Here is a 16948-nt window from a genome sequence, read left to right as displayed (position 1 = left end):
TTTTGAAAAAGTTCCCCACTGAAAATCAATACGTCTGAAAAAAAGCAAGAATTCGGTCTGTGGTTAAATGTGAATAAAATACCACACCTCACAGAACCGATATATTTTCCATTCTCTGCATAGTTCAATACACATTCAAACACTACACATATACAGACAGTGTCTCGCCCTCATTCACGTTTCATGCCCCGACTGTGCAGGAAGCCCCTCTCAAAGCTGCACATTGCGATTGTTTTCAGTTGATTTGTGAGAGGTCATTGAAGGATCCTGCAGCGCTGCCACGGTTTATAAATACAGTTATAAACAGCATTGCAGCCGCGGCAACAAACAGATCAGTTTTTCGATGTTCGATGTTCCCCAGCTCCCGCATTGAGTGAGGCCACGACAGCAACAATATTCAGGCCGCCTGTCCGGCCCCGCTCTCTCCAATCACACGTTGCTGCCGGGAAGCTACAATTGCCGCTTCAGGCAGCGCATTACTGCCCATCCCTGGGAAACAAGATAACACCGAAGCTTTGACAACACATCGCAGGCATCGTCTGTCCCGTAGTTGCTGCTCCGCTGCGAAGACAGAACTTGCCAGCTGTTTCAAAATTTACAACCAGAACACTGGATCCTCAGATCACTACCCGTTTTAAAAGTCTGTTACTCTATCTACTGAGCTATGCAGGCTCGCTATTTGTTAAGTTCCTATCGTACATATTCATTGCAGGACTCTGAATTATCCATCGTAGATGTCGAAATTGGGTGAGGGTCCCTGTTATAAAATTGTCAGCAACGTGTTGAGGAGAATCCTTGTTTCTTTTGAACATGATGTAAGAAACATGGACCGTGAACTCGTGAGTTTACAATTATTCGTGTTTGTGCCAAATAAGAACATAAGAAATAGAAGCAGGAGCAGGCCAATCGGCCCCTCGAGCCTGCTCCGCCATTCAATAAGATCATGGCTGATCTGATCCTAACCTCAAATCTAAATTCATGTCCAATTTCCTGCCCGCTCCCCGTAACCCCGAATTCCCTTCACTTCGAGGAAACTATCTATTTCTGTTTTAAATTTATTTCATGATGTAGCTATTATTTAACAATGTCTTGTCATTCGTTAGCAGCAATTAAAATAACACTTTCTGTTGTGGCTCAAAAGCTAAACTTGTCCCACACGGGAGCTGGAAAAGGCCTCTCGACCTTTCAGCGTATTAACATCTGTGAGCTGAATAATTTCACCCGTTTCACAGTGACACCAGGGAGACGATTTCCCTTCCAGATTTTCCCCAAACGAAACTTCCAACTGATGAATATCCGCTAAACGAAAAGTAGAATTGTATGTTTCGTTCTTAAGATTGAAAGATCTCGTACCGGCCCCTTTGCAATATCAGCTGCCGCTAATCGCCCCCTCTCCCCCTATAAACAAGTAAATTCACACCTGCTATTGCAAGACGGTAGACCAGAGGAACCCAAGTGCTCACATGGGAACACTAAGAAGTAGATGCGTTATGGAACATACCAGTTGTACCTTGAACTCAAAATGTTCGATTGTTCCAGATGAGGCTCAAACTCACAACCTGGGCATTTCTGGAGTTCATAAAAGTACCGCACGCTGAGCGCTTGCGCCACAAGAGCAGCGCACAATCGGTCCTATCAGTGCTCCCGTCAAACAGCTTCATTTTCCGTCTCTGAATGATCGCTTTGTGATCTTTCTCCGATTTCTCCAAGAAGCCTCCAATCAAGATGCGCTTCGATAAATATACGCAGTGAACTTTAAAAGCCCTGGAATCTGAAACAAAACCCCAGAAGATAAGAACTTTTATTGATCTTATTATTAACTAAAGGACAACTTTTGATGGTGCTTTTAGGAGGATTTGGAAAAAGTGTGAAATGAAACTGAGAAACTCTCTCTGAGCTGTCGTTGATTGAAGAGATGGGCGTTATTTCATTTGAAAACCTCGGCTCGGAACTTTCTGATGGAGAATTGTGACAGAAGATTGTGATTAGTGGCAGTTGCCGGGGAGATCTGGAGGAGAGGGTGAAAAGTCAAAGCCACAGCTGTGACAGCTCAAGTGCTCTGCTTATCTGTAATATTTAAAAAGTAATGTAAAATACAGGACAAACCGATTTGGTATTGGTTATCAAAAATACTGAAGGATACAGGTTCAAACGCGGATTTGTGAAAAGGGAACAGATTTAAACGCCAGACCTAAATCATTCCACATGAATCTGAAGCGTCTTGAGGAAAATGGCAGCGCGAACTGTTATGTTCGTGTCATCACTTCAAAGACCCTCCAATTACCGACAGTATCTTTGAACGAGTTGTGCAGCAAAACCGTGAGTGAAGCCGCTTTGCATTCGTCAAACGTGTAGGTGACGATATTGGCGTTAAAAAGGGTCTATTTCAATTATTTAAAATCTCACCATACCTCTTGACCCGAAACTCGACTGTAAAATCGGGCTTTTCCTGTAGGTCGTGAATTGAAGGGAAAGCCGCATCAAACAGATCAGAGAAATGAAGAGCAGAAAATGTGGATGAAATTTGCACGAGTGAAAATCCCTGTTTTTCGGAAGACTCTGTCCCCAATGGTAGAGAGGATTGATATTTCGAGCTGTTATTCACCAGCCGAAACTTTAGTAATTTCCTGTTTGCTGACAATGAGATGAGACGAAATGAACAGGTCTAACGAGCCGGTCTGTAACACAGGACAATGATTCAGTGCAGCTCGTTACCCAGTCACTGGGCTCCGTTATAGCCGCTCCTATCAGTCACACACAAAGATAAATTGTAAATCGGAAACAGAAAGAGTTAATGTACAACACTTAATATCAACCACCAATATTTCCCTCTTTCCGGCTTTTAAAACAATCTGTTTCACAGTTTGTCAAACCCAAAACAGCCTCTGGTATTTGCTGATCGAGAATTTCAGTGGAAATTGGGACCGTCACTTAGGATCGGAACAAATATCGCCGCTGAGGTTTCGGGGTTGTTACTGGTTTATTTATATCAGTGAGTGACTGGTTTTAAACTAGGTGAGGATCTAAACCTGAGGTAAGAGCCTGGGATAGACAACAGATTCTACAATATATCAAGTTAAATTACACTGATTCCACCAACACTGTACATCACATCCCTTAAACATTGTTACCTTTTCCTATGTAAAACTGGTGTGGATGGAAATGGGAAATAACTGAAAAAAACCTTCATTGTATCCAACTTATTATTATTGTACAAACAATGTACAGCCTATCCCATAAAAAAGACTCAATGTAAAACCAGTCGCCAGTTCCAGAGCCGCTGTGCCGGTTATGTGATTTGCATCCGATTCTGACTGACTTAGTATCTGACGCGCTCCCGTCCACAGTAAACGGATGGTGCCGGATCCATAAGAGAAAAATGAGGACCGACCTCCGCATAACCTGTCTTCATAATTTAACCATTTTAGCCCCGGTATCATTCTGGTGAATCTGCGCTGCAGCCCCTCCAAGGCCAATATTTCCTTCCTGATGTGTGGTGCCCAGAGCTGAATGCAGTACTTTAAATGGGGTCTCAGCAGATATTTCTATCTGTAACATTCTCCCCCTTTGAATACCAGCTTCTTTGAGATAAAGGCCAAAATCCCATGAGACATTTAAATAAATTTTTCGACCATTCCACTGGCTTTTAGCGATTTCTGTACTTGGACCCCTAAATCTCTCTGCTCCTCCACAGTTCCTAGCTTCTCACCTTTCAGAAAATACTCTGATCTATCTTGCTTCCGTCCAAAGTAGATGAACTCACACTTCTCCATATTGAAAGTTTGAACAGACTGGAACTCTTCTGTATAGAAAAGAGAAGGCTGAGGGGTGACCTGATATAGGACTTTAAGATTATGCAAGGGTTTGATAGGTTAGACGTAGATAAGGTGTTTGCACTTGTGGAGGTGGGGACTCCAAATCATTGAGGCAATGAATATAAGGTATTCACAATTTAATTCAATATGGCATTCAAGAGGAACACATTCACCCAGAGAGTGGTTGGAATGTTCAATTCGCTCCCACAAGGAGTAGTTCAGGCGAATAGCATGGATTCGTTTACAGCGAAGCTAGAAAAACAAATGGAGGAGAAAGGAATCTAAGGGTTTGCTCATAGGGTTAGATTAAATGGGGTTGTCGGAGGCTTGTTTGTGGCATAAACACCGGCATTGTCCAGTTGGGCCGAATTGCCTGTTTCCGTGATGTACTTTCTATGTAATTCTATGTTGCTCCATCTGCCACAGTTTTGCCAACTCTCTTAATTTATCAATTTCCCTTTGTAACTTTATGCTTCTATCTACACGACTCACTGCGACACCTATCTTGGTGTCAGCGACACACGTGGATATACGGCTCTCTATCCCTTCGTCTATGTCATTTATATACCGGGACTCTGTCTCCCACCTTCTAACCAACTCCCTCCCAATTTCATTAGGTTGCCTCAAATTCTACGCACTGTCATTGTCGTTAACAGTCTCTTATATGGTACCTTATCGAATACCTCTGGAAGTCAATATCATTTAACAACCATGGATACTCCATTATATACCACGTTAGTTACATCTTCATAAAGTTCAACTAGTTTTGTTAGACTTGACTTACCCTTTACAAATCCATGCTGGCTCTCTCTGATCAATTCATGTTTATCCAAGTGCTCAATCTTTCTTTCCCTAATAACGGATACTGGCAACTTCCCCACAACGGATGTCAGACTAATGGGTCTATAATTTCCAACATCATCTCTGCTACCCATCCCAAATAATGGAGTGACATTGAAATTGTTTCCATCAAAGGAACAATTCCTGAATCAAGAGATTTTGAACGATCATGACTAAAGCATATACAATTTCCTCACCTAGTCCTCTCAGTCCCCTGGGATGGTAACCATCAGGTCCTGGAGATTTGTCTATCTTTAATCTAATTATTTTCTCCATTGCCATTATTTAACTTATACTGAAACCCCTTGATTTATTTACAGTTTTCCTCATATCTCTGATATGTTAGCCTCATTTATTTCTGTGACGAACGAAGCAAAGTAAATATTGAGCAACTCTACATTTCATGATTTTCAATTACAATATCACCTCCATCTGTCTTTAAGCGGCCCACATTACTCTAAGCCTCCCTTCTTTCACTTAATATACTGGTAAAAATCTTGACTGTTGTCCTCATTTTCCCGAACAGGTTTATCTCCTTTTCACTGTTTGGACCTCTTACGGTTTTTTATTTTCAGCACCAAAATAAACAATACTTTGCTGTAAAGTTCGTCTCAATAGTTCTTCACTTTCAGAGCGAGAATTGTCTAAACCGGTAATTTATTTAATGTAACAAACATAAGTACACATACTCATCCGTACATCAACGCATTGATGGAGACACAAAGAAAAACAAAACGAGATATGTCGGCAGCATCGGGATGCACAGGTGAACGGACAAGCGAAATCGACAAAGATGAAACGGTCTGAACCCCAAACAGACAGTGACGTATCGCTGATAGATATTAGTGAGAGGAGGTGGGGCTGAGCTATCATGAATGGGCGCTGTGGCTTAGTTGGTTAAAGCATCTGTCTTGTAAACAGGAGATCCTGGGTTCAACTCCCAGCAGTGCCTTGTGTAACGAATTATTTTTACCTAATTTGTGGAATTAAGCGACAAAATGGCACTTTGGAATTGGTATTTGTTCAGGTTTGAGGAGGAAACTGATATCAGATTGACTCTTCTAAAAAGCCCTTTCATTGTACAGTCAGACCTCTCATAGAATGCGTCAGCAACGGGTTAACTGAAAGAAACGTTCTCGTTTTTGGGCTCGTTGAGGTCAGGGTATAATTCACGATTTGAGGTTCAAACCCGGAAGTAGTCCTAATTTGGACCGAGATTTGTGATCTTGACCTGCGGTGAAAATCTTTGCAAACTGGAAAATGAAGTCCGCAGATCACTCCACCTGAATCTCCCGACCCCGATGAAATATATCCCAGGCTGTTAACAGATGCAAGGAAGGAAATAACTGAGGCTCTGGTCAACATTTTCCAATCCTCCCTGGTTACAGGTGATATGCCGAAGGATTGGAGGACTGCTAAAGTTGTACTGTTGTATAAACAGGGAGAAAAGAATAGATCAATTAATTACAGGCCGGTCAGGCTGAAGGTATTCTATTAAATCTACTCTGCACTTCCTCCACGGCCAATACAGGGAGGAGAGGACTCTTGACTGACAAGCCTCAGCTCTATCAGGAGAGGGAGACTGACCCACGCTCTCTCTTGCTTCTGGGATGTACCACTTTTGAAAAAAGAAGGTGAATTTCTCTATATCTTTAAACGCTCTGTCTCACTGCACATGATTTAAAGTGTATTGTGGGACGCTGTGAGCGTCTCTGTACCTGTAAACTCTCTGACTCACTTCACGGATGTTCAATGTGTACTGTAGGATAGTATGTAAGTATCTCTGTATCTTTAAACTCTGTTTCACTGCACAGCATTGACAATGTATTTTAGGATGGTGTGTGTGTCTTTATACCTTTAAACTCTCTGTTTCACTGCACAACATTGGCAGTGTATTGTAGGATGGTGTGTGTGTCTTTATGCCTTTCAACTCTCTGTTTCACTGCACAACATTGACAGTGTATTGAAGGATGGTGTGAATGGGATGAGGGTCTGTGGGGCGAAGTGTAACCGATTGGGAGCAGCGCCCGTTTGCGGGGTGAGTATTGCACGCTTGATTTTCTCTCTCCCTTCTATCTTTCTTTCTCTCTTTCTTTCTTTCACCTCCCTCTCTCCCATTCTTTCTTTCACTCTCTTTTCATTCCTCATATTTCGTGCTTTTTCTTTCTGCCCCAGCACCTTTGTCTTTATCCTGTTTTTGTTCTCCATGTGTCTCTGCTGGATGATCCACAATTCAGACCTGCCGCTTCTTCCAGCTTTTCCTTCCTTCTACGATCATGGTCTATTTCATTGAGACTTTCCTGCGGCCTTGCCTACTCTAACACTCACTTTCACATTCTTACGCCTTGAAGTTTGCTCGACATCGACCGCGGTTTCTCGGGGGCACATGTCCCGTTCGCATCAATGTTCATTTGTGCCTTGAAACCAGTCGATACATTTCGATCTGCTCCAGAGACAAGCTCCACGAAAGCAGGGCTGGCATTCGGAAGGACAGCGCATACTTTTCCGTGAAATTTCCATGGGGTATCTTGTGACACGGGGGATGTTAACTGAAGAACTGGGTTTTGTTTTCATGGTCGTTGGCGCTTTTCCCCGAACAGTTGATGTGCGGGAGAGACGGGCGGCGCTACATAGCTGCGAATGACGGCTGAAATGTGCATTTTTGGCAATCTGGGCGGTGCAGGAAAGTCGGAAATGTTCCGCTTGATCTTAATAGGTCTGTGGAAATGTCCGATTGAAAAGGAATGAGGAGAAATGAAAAGAGCGGCAATGGTGAAAAGGTGTCGATTACAGGAGGTTGGCCGTGAGCGAAAGGTCCTTTGAAAGCTCGGCGTGGAGGAGATTCAGTTCGGAAACGGCAGACTTTAAGCGCGTGAGGAAAGTGAAGTGTGAGCTGCGTCCTTGGGTCAAATTGGGTGTTTTCAGGAAAACAGCCATTGTGAAATCATAAAAATGAAAACAGAAAATGCTGAGCAGGTCAGGCAGCACCTGTGGTGAAAGAACCAGAGGAAACGTTTCAGCTGTATGAGCTTTGTCATCCGATCTAAATGGCTTACCATGTGCGTGAATAACTGCACTGTCTCAGATGCTGGTTTCCATCTCTGAATTATGAGGGTTCGAATCTCACTGCTGCCAGAATTCGTCGACCCTTCCATTTTCGCCGCCTCACCAAAAACCCTTCTTTGACAGGAAGTGCTTTTCCGCATTGCTGGTTTACACCTGTTTGCACAATTCAGCTCAGTCTGGATTGCCACCCAACTGTTTCTTGGACGGAGGTGTTGGGACTGGAAGTTGTGATCTCGGCGAAGTATCAATCAATGTGCACAATGGCGCCCTGGTGAACCGAGTACCTCTTATAGTCAGTATAATATAAAAGATATGCACCATAATTATGAATTTCTTCTTTGCATCACACAAGGATTTATTATCAGGGAATGTACATGAGCAGGTCGATTTACGTCACGCTCCGGTCGCTTCGCATCGCCTCCCACAAATAGAATAGAATCATAGAAAGGTCACAGCACGAAAAGAGGCCATTCGGCACATCGAGTCCGTGCCGGCTCTCTGCAAGTGCAATCCAGACAGACCCACTCCCCGACCCTTTCCCTGTGGCCCTGTATTTTCTTTCGTTTCAAATACTTATCCAGTTCCTTATTGAAGACCATGATTGAATCTGCCTCCATCACCCTCTCGGGCGGTGTATTCCAGATCCTAAACACTCGCTGTGTCGAAAAGTTTTTCCTCATGTCGCCTTTGGTTCTTTTGCCAAACACCTTAAATCGATGTTCTCTGGTCCTTGAACCTTCCGCCAATTGGAACAGTTTCTCTCTATCTCCTCTGTCCAGATCCTTCATGATTTTGAATACCTCTATCAAATCTCCTCGTAACCGTCTCTGTTCCAAGCAGAACAACCCCAGCTTCTCCAATCTATTCATGAAACATATACCCCTCATCCCTGGAATCATTACAGTAAATCTCTTCTGTGGGGATTCGTTAGTAACATCGCCGAATCCCCCACCATCAACATACTAGTGGTCATCATTAACCAGAAATTTAACTGGACCAGCTACATAAATAGTGTGGCGACAAGAGCAGGTCAGAGGCTGGATATTCTGCGCCAAGTGACTCACCTTCTAACTCCCTAAAGCCGTTCAACCATTTACAAGGCGCAAGTTGAGTGAGTTGGAATACTCATGTGATGGTCATGGACCTGAAACGTTAACTCTGTTTCTATGTCGAAAGATTCTGCCTGACCTGCTGAGGATACGCACATTTCGAGTTTTGATTTCAGATTGGCAACATAGCCAGAATTTTAATTTTGAATAAAGGGGGTTTCGCATATTTCTGCATGCGACGAGGTGGCCGAGAGGTTAAGGCGATGGACTGCTAATCCATTGTGCTCTGCACGCGTGGGTTCGAATCCCATACGCGTCGTTATTGCGTTTAAGTTTTGTTTCTCCCATTCAGTCCACCCAGAAGGTCTGGTGAAAGTCCCATCCTTCTCGAAACGGCAGACGGAGGGTTTTGCATTGTTTGCTGAAATCAGCAACAGTTCCTTCCTGGAAGGTGTTGAGATTGTGAGATTGTGAGATCGCGAAATATCAGAGTGTACATTGGTGTCATTGTAAAATGAGTAAATCTTATGGTCAACGTAAGAGAAACTTCCGTCCCATAATTATGATTTATGTCCGGATCATTTCGTGTCTGTGTCTGTTTAAAAGGGATGTGCTGTAAGTCCCGGATCATTCTGTGTGCGTTTTCCGCGATTTTCTTGACACCTTTTTCCTTCTGAACTGAAATGACAATCCTCTCTCGAGAAAAAGGTTCACCGCCTGCTTCGGGCAACTGGTCGGAAAAATAACAAAAACTGATGAGATCAAGTTCATTCTGCTGGGCTTCCATTCCAAGCTCCGCACTCTATCCCCCATTCAGACCCACCCCCGCCTGGACAGTATAATCTGCGATATTCATAAGGGAATGGAGAAGCAGAATATCACGGTTATAATTTTCTTCGTTGCTCAACACTGAATAGCTTCAATTGTAATGATTCAGAAGGTAATCATAGGATCATAGAATCTTACATCACAGAAGGAGGCCATTCGGCCGTCGTGCCAGTGTCGGCTTTTTCGAAGACCTGTCCAAATTAGACCCACACCCCAGATTTTCCCAATAATCATGCAAATTAGTCCTCTTCAATTATGTCCAATTGCCTTTTGAATGATCCCATGGAATCGGCTTCCACCACCCTTTCAGGAAGTGCGTTCCTGATCTTAACAACCCTCTGTGTGAAAAAAATTCTCCTCAATTCCCCTCTAGTTCTTTTCCCAATTATTTTAAATCTATGATCTCTGGTTACCAACCCACATGCCAGAGGAAACAGTTTCTCCCTACTTGCTCTTTCAAAACCCCTCATTATTTTGAATACCTCTATTAGGTCTCCCGTTAACCATCTCTGCTGTAAGGAGAACAATCCCAGCTTCTCCAATCTCTCCAAATAACTGAAGTCCCTCATCCCTGGTATCATCCAGGTCAACCTGCTCTGAATCCTCTTCAATCCCTTTTCATCCTAAAGTGTGGTGCCCAGATCTGTACAATATGCTCCAGATGAGACCTAAACACTGATTTGTAAGGATTAGTATGATTTCCATTTTTTGTATTCAATGCCCCTATTTACAAAGCCAAGTATCCCATATGCTTTCTTAACCGCTTTATCAACTTGCCCTGTTTTCTGATTATGAACCCCCAGGTTCCTCTGCTCTTGGAACCCCCCATAAATTGTTCCATTTAGATTATACTGCCTCTCCAAGTTCTTCTTCCAAAAGTGCATCACTTCACACTGATCGGTGTTAAATCTGTCACGTGACTGCCCATTTCACCAGTCTGTCCATGTCCTCCTGAAGTCTGCTATTATCATGCTCACTATTTACTACGTTGCCAAGTTCTGTATCATCCGCAAACTTCGAAATTGTATTCCCTATTCCCACATCCAAGACATTTATATATAACAAGAAAAGCAATAGTCCTAATACCGACCCCTGGGGGATTCCACTGCATATTTCTCCCCAGTCAGAAAAACATCCGTTCACCACTACTCTCTGCCTCCTATCCCCCAGCCTATTACTTGCCCACGTTACCACTGGCCCTTTAATCCCACGTGCTTCTAGTTTTCGAATAAGTCTGAATTTCTAAAATGTGTCCTGAAAATAACTGTAACCCCGTAATTTTATTGTAAAACAATGAGAATACAGATATTAGGACCGGATGATAGATCGGGTTCATTCCCATTACCCGAAAGTGTCGGGACCCGAGCAGGGGAAATCCCATCTCGGTTTATATTTTCCGAAAACGGAGACGGAAAATAGCAAAACTCAACCCGTCGAAATCCAACAATTGGATGAAGAACCGACAGCCTTTTCCCAACCCGGGTTTGCAGACCTGGCTGTTGAAGGAAGCCTGATAAGTCCATTAGGGATCAACAGCGAAAGTGAAGAAACGCAGACAGAGATAGAGAGATACATGCAAAGAAAAATAGTATAAATCTCCAATTCTGTGATTGAGCAGAATTTAGGTGGCAGCTGAAAGGAAATTCGTCGCATGCCGTGAAATCTTAGACGTGTACATAGGGCTGGATTCTTACATTATTTCTGATAAAAGTAAACTCTGCCTGGTAACTCCAGCTCTTATTTATTTGACCATTTTACAGTGGCGGTTTGAAGTGATTTCGAATCTCAGTGAATTTCAAGACCATGCTTGACCCACTCGTTTGGTCACCCACAGGTAGCACGCGGTTGTAGACTGCGCAGGCTCATCACAGGAACTCTGCCAGACTGCATGTTCCAGCCTTGTATCCAACGCTCCACGTGCAGCCTGCAGCCGTGTGTGGATTGGTGGTTGAGTGTAGAACCCTCGCCTGCCGACGGGAAACCAGGGGTTTGGTTCCAGGCCAATGCAGCTTCCTTTACCTTTTGTATCTGTACCCATGAGATCGCCTGAATTGGGATAAATTCATGTGCCGGCTTCAATCTGTACAACTTCTTGAAAGATTATCTTCATTTCGTCTACTTGTCTTTCGTGGACAAACCCTCTGCATTCTCTCCTCTGGTGTTCAAACATGCTCTGCTGGAGATAAGTCAAACCTGCCTTCTGCACTTGCTTCAAAGATGTGAGAATCCAATTGGTGGTTTTTGACGAAAAATGGGGACGCAAGGGGGCTCATACCGGGATTTGAACCAGTGAAACTCCCTGAGCGAGAATCAGATCCAAAGTCCAACTGGTAACAGAGCCGTGCAGCCACTGTAAAATTTCGCTGCCACGCAGCCGATCCGCCATCATTTCAGAACACCATGGCCATCCAAACTCGCTTTCATGTACGATATACGATGTAGAGTAATATGAGGTACTGAACTAATTATTTCAGATCAACAATATTTGTCTCTCTTTATCAAATTTATTTTGAATGTAAGACTTGTATTATCAAGTAACACTTTACAGAATGAATTACTCTGAAACGACATTGTCGTCTGTCTCGGCATCGTCATAGTTTGCACTCCACCATAAGTACACTTTACTCAAATTGCTGATTTCATTCACTATGAGAGTGAAGAGCCATGAATGTGGAAACATTAGCTACGAATTTATCAGCTGGGTTGCACCTTTCCTTTTCCTACTTCCTCAGTCTTTTTTTTCTTTACCCTTCTCTGCTATTGTTGCAGGTTAGATCAGCCATCGCCGTTCAAGGAAGCCTGAGAAGTCCATTGTGGACAATACAGAGAGACAAGAGACGGAGACATGGAGAGATGGAGAGATGCATGCAAAGAAAATAAAGAGTATAAATGTCAGGTTTTGCAAACTAGCAGAATTTATGTTACAGATTGGGAGAGATTCCTTCTTGGGTCTTGAAATCTTGCAAGAGAAGATTGGACACAAGTTAAAATCATAGGCCTCGCTGGAGAATCTCTCGTTCTGGGAGAGAGATAAATGCGGTCAATTAACTCCAATTAATCTATTTCAGCACTGAAGTGATCTTTAAACAGTAGCTCTGCGAGCAGAATTCAAACCTGGGCAGGAAAACCTCAATTGAATTTTGAGTCCAACGCTTTAAACACTCGGCCACCGGAGCTGTAAACGGCATGTTCATTCAGATCGGATTCCAAATGGACACATGCTGCTGTTACAAACGCGCGCATTGATGGTGCTTGGGGTCGAATTCTTACCTGTTACGCTGGAGACCTTGGTTCGATTCCCGATACAATGCAGGATCATTCTGCAACAATGAGGAACTGAAGAGCAAAAGTGTACTATTTCGCCCCTCGAGACTTATGCGCAATTCAGTGAGATCCTGGTTGATATGCAACCTAACTGCATATTATCGCCTTAGCCCCATGTCCCTTAATGCCTTTGGTTAACAAAAATCTATCAATTTCAGGTTTAAAATTAACAATTCAGTTCGCATCAACTGCCGTTTGCGGAAGAGAATTCCAAACTTCTCCCTCCCTTTGCTTGCAGAGGTGTTTCCCAACTTCACTCCTGAAAGTCCTGACCCTAATATTTCGGCTGCGTCCCCGAGTCCTGGACACGCTAACGGGCGGACATCTTTTTTTTTCTATTCACCTCATCAGTTCCCCTGAATATTTTGAAATGTTCGATCAAATCAGCTCTTAATCTACATATTCGAGGCAAACCCTAGTTTGTGTAATCTCTCCGCGTAATTTCAACTTTGGAGTCCAGGTAGCATTCTGGCAAATCGACGCTGCACTCCCTTCATAGCCAATATATCCTTCCTAAGGTGCGTTGCCCAGAACTGAATACAATACTTCAGGTGTGGTCTAACCAGGGCTTTGGATAGCTGTATCATAATGCCTATCCCCTTGTATTCTCGTCGTCGAGATATAAAGACCAACATTCCATTAACCTTTTTGATTATTTTTGTACCTGTCCATGACATTTTAATGATGTATGTTCATGGACCCCTAAGTCTTTTGGACCTCCACTGTTTCGAGCTTTTCACCATTTAGAAAGTACTCTGATTTATCCTTTTAGGTCCAAAGTGGATGACCTCACACTTGACTAAATTCATATCGATTTGCCACAATTTTGCCCATTCATTTTTTATATTAATGCCTCTCTGCAATTTTATGCTTTCATCTGCACTGCTAACAATGCTGCCCATCTTGGTGTCATCGGCAAACTTGGATATGTGGCTTTCCATCCCGTCATCTAATATCCGCCTAAATTGGGAAAAATCCAAATTCAGTTTCAATCTCCTCATCATCTTGAGACATTTTATGTCCCTAAGCGAGAATCATACCCCTCGACAAACGAGCCGCTGTTAACTTAGGTGTGCAACCAGTGTAAACGTTCGTTGCGTCCCACAGCCGATTGACCATCCTTTCAGACCACTTCGATCCATCCAATCTCGTTTTCTATTCGGGTGGACAGCAATATCAAGTTTTACACGAACTATTTCCAGTCACCAATATTAGTCTCCCTTTACCAAATTGCTTTCGAGTACACGACTTGAGTAATCAAGTAAGACGTTTCAAAATTAGTTGCTCTTAAACGACATTGCTGGTGAGGATACTGAGAGTCGTGTCGATTTATGGCACGCTCTGTTCCCTTTGCATTGCCTCCGACACATAGAATTGAATCATAGAAAGTTTACAGCACGGAAAGAGGTCATCCGGCCCATCGAGTCCGTGCGAGATCTCTACAAGAGCAATCCAGCTGGAACCACTCCCCCGCCTTTCCCCGAAGCCCTGCATTTTTTTTCCTTTCAAGTACGAATCCAGTTCCCCTTTGAAGGCCATGATTGAATCTGCCGCCATCACACCCTCGGGCAGTGCATTGAGATCCGAACCTCTCGCTGTGTAAAAAAGATTTTCCTCATGTCACCTTTGGTTATTTTGTCAATCACCTTCAATCTATGTCCTCTGGTTCTTGACCCTTTCGCCAATGGGAACAGTTTCTCTCCGTCTCCTCTGTCCAGACCCTGCATGATTTTGAATACCTCGACCAAATCTTTACAAAACCGTCTCTGTTTCAAGGAGAACAACCCCAGATTATGTTGTCTATCCACGTAACTAAAGTACCTCATTCCTGGAATTATGCTGGGTTTTTTTTTCTGCACCCCCTCAAAGGCCTTCACATCTTTCCTGAAGTGTGGTGTCCAGAACCGGAGAAAATAATTCAGTTGTGTTCAAACCAGTGTGTTATAAAGTTTCATCCTGACTGCTATACTTTTGTACTCTACACAACTATTTATAAAGCCCAGGATCCCGTATGCTTTTTAACCGCTTTCTCAACCTGCCCTGCCGCATTCAACGATTTGTACACATGAACCCCTCTTTGTTCCTCTACCGCTTTTACATTTGTGCCCTGGAGTTCATATTGCCTCTCCTCGTTCTTCCAACCGAAATGTATCACTTCGCATTTTTCTGCGTTAAATTTCATCTGCCACGTCTCCGCCCATGCCACCAGCCTATCTATATCCTTTGAAATCCATCACTATCCTCATCACTGTTTACGACCCTTCCAAGGTTTGTTTTAGCTGCAAATTTTGAAATTGTGCTCTGTGCACTCAAGTCCAAGTCATTAATATATATCAAGAAAAGCAGTGGTCCCAGTACTAATCCCTGGGGAACACCACTGTACAACTCTCTCCAGTTCGAAAAACAACCGCTCACCAGTAATCTGTTTCCTGCCCTTAGTCAATTCTGCATTCATGTTGTTACTGCCCCCTTTATTCCATGGGCCGCAATCTTGATGATAAGCCTACCATGCGGCACTTCATCAAACACCTTTTGAAAGTCCATATACACGACATTAACTGAATTGCACTCATCTATCCTCTCTGTTTCCTCATCAAAAAACTCTTACAGGTTTGTTAAGCACGATTTGCCTTTAACAAATCCGTGCTTGCTTTCCCTAATCAATCCACCCTCGTCCAAGTGACTGTTAAATCTGTCCACGATTATCCTTTCTAAAAGTTTCCCCACCACTGAGGTTAAACTGACTGGCCTATAATTGCTGGGTTTTTCCGTACAACTTTTTTTGAAAAAGAGTGTAACATTTGCAATTCTCCAGTCCTCTGGCACCACTCACATATCTGTGGATGTTGGTGGATTATGGCCAGGACCTCTGTAATTTCCACCCTTCGTTCCCACAACAATCTAGCATGCATCCCATCCGGACCAGGTGGTTTATCTGTTTAAAGTACAGCCAGCCGTTCAAGTGCCTCTTCTTTATCAGTTTTTAGACAATCCAGTATCTCAATTATAACTTCCTTTGCTGAGACTCTGGCAGCATCTTCTTCCATGGTAAAGATAGATGCAAAGTACTCATTTGGTACCTAGGCCATCCCCTCTGCCTCCATGAGTAGCTCTCCTTTATCGTGCCTAATCGGCCTAACCCCTCCCCTTAAAACCGTTTACTGTTTACATGCCAGTCGAAGACTTATGGATTCCCTTTTATATTGGCCATCAGTCTATAGTCATATTTCACTTTGCCTCTCATTTCCTTTTTCAATTCTCCTCTGAACTCCCTAAATTCGGCCTGGTGAATGAGCGCATAAAAAAGTTAGCATTTCTTTCAGCCGGAAACAGAAAGTTACTGGTTGATCAATGGCGATTTGAACAAGGATTCGTCTTTTTCACAGAGTTTAATGAGTTTTGCGAAATTAATACAGTGAACTATTACAGTAAAGTTGAATTCCTGATCGGGATCCGACTCAGACGGCGCATTACTGCCCATCCCTGGGAAACAAGATACTACCGAAACTTTGACAACACATCGCAGGTCCCGCTACAAAGTAACAGCTTGCCAGCTGTTCCGAAATTTGGAGCCTGGACAGGGAGTTAAACGCTGGACCTTCAGCTCACTACCCACTTTAAAAGTCTGATACTGTACAGACTGAGCTACCCAGGCTCGATCCTGCATAAGCTCCCATCGTACGTATTCATGGGAGATCTCTGAATTATCCCTGCAGCCGTCGAGCAAGGGTGAGGTCCGTTTGATAAAATTCTCAGTAACGTGTTGAGGAGAATCCTTGTTTCTGTTGAACATGATGTAAGAAACATGGACAGTGAACTCATGAGTTTACAATTCTTCTTGTTTGTGCCAAATGTCTTGTCATTCGTTAGCAGCAATTAAAATAACACTTTACCCAGCGACTCAAAAGCTGAACTTGTCCCACACGGGAGCTGGAAAAGGCCTCTCGATCTTTCAGCGTATTAACATCTGTAAGCTGAATAATTTCTCCCGTTACACAGTGACACCAGGCAGCATATTTCCCTTCC

General features: G+C 43.3%; 2 non-coding genes across 2 annotated transcripts; both read left to right on the top strand.

Moving 5' to 3' along the window:
• The first annotated feature begins 5533 nt into the window (after window positions 1-5533).
• trnat-ugu (transfer RNA threonine (anticodon UGU)) lies at window positions 5534-5607 on the top strand. Its single transcript has one exon. It is a non-coding gene; the product is annotated as a tRNA-Thr (tRNA).
• Window positions 5608-9007: 3400 nt separating this feature from the next.
• Window positions 9008-9089, top strand: trnas-gcu (transfer RNA serine (anticodon GCU)). The gene has a single exon. It is a non-coding gene; the product is annotated as a tRNA-Ser (tRNA).
• The last annotated feature ends 7859 nt before the right edge of the window (window positions 9090-16948 follow it).

The sequence above is a fragment of the Heptranchias perlo genome, chromosome 20 (genome assembly GCF_035084215.1).
Source record: "Heptranchias perlo isolate sHepPer1 chromosome 20, sHepPer1.hap1, whole genome shotgun sequence".
Classification (NCBI taxonomy): domain Eukaryota; kingdom Metazoa; phylum Chordata; class Chondrichthyes; order Hexanchiformes; family Hexanchidae; genus Heptranchias; species Heptranchias perlo.
This window is presented reverse-complemented; position numbering and strand designations above follow the sequence as displayed.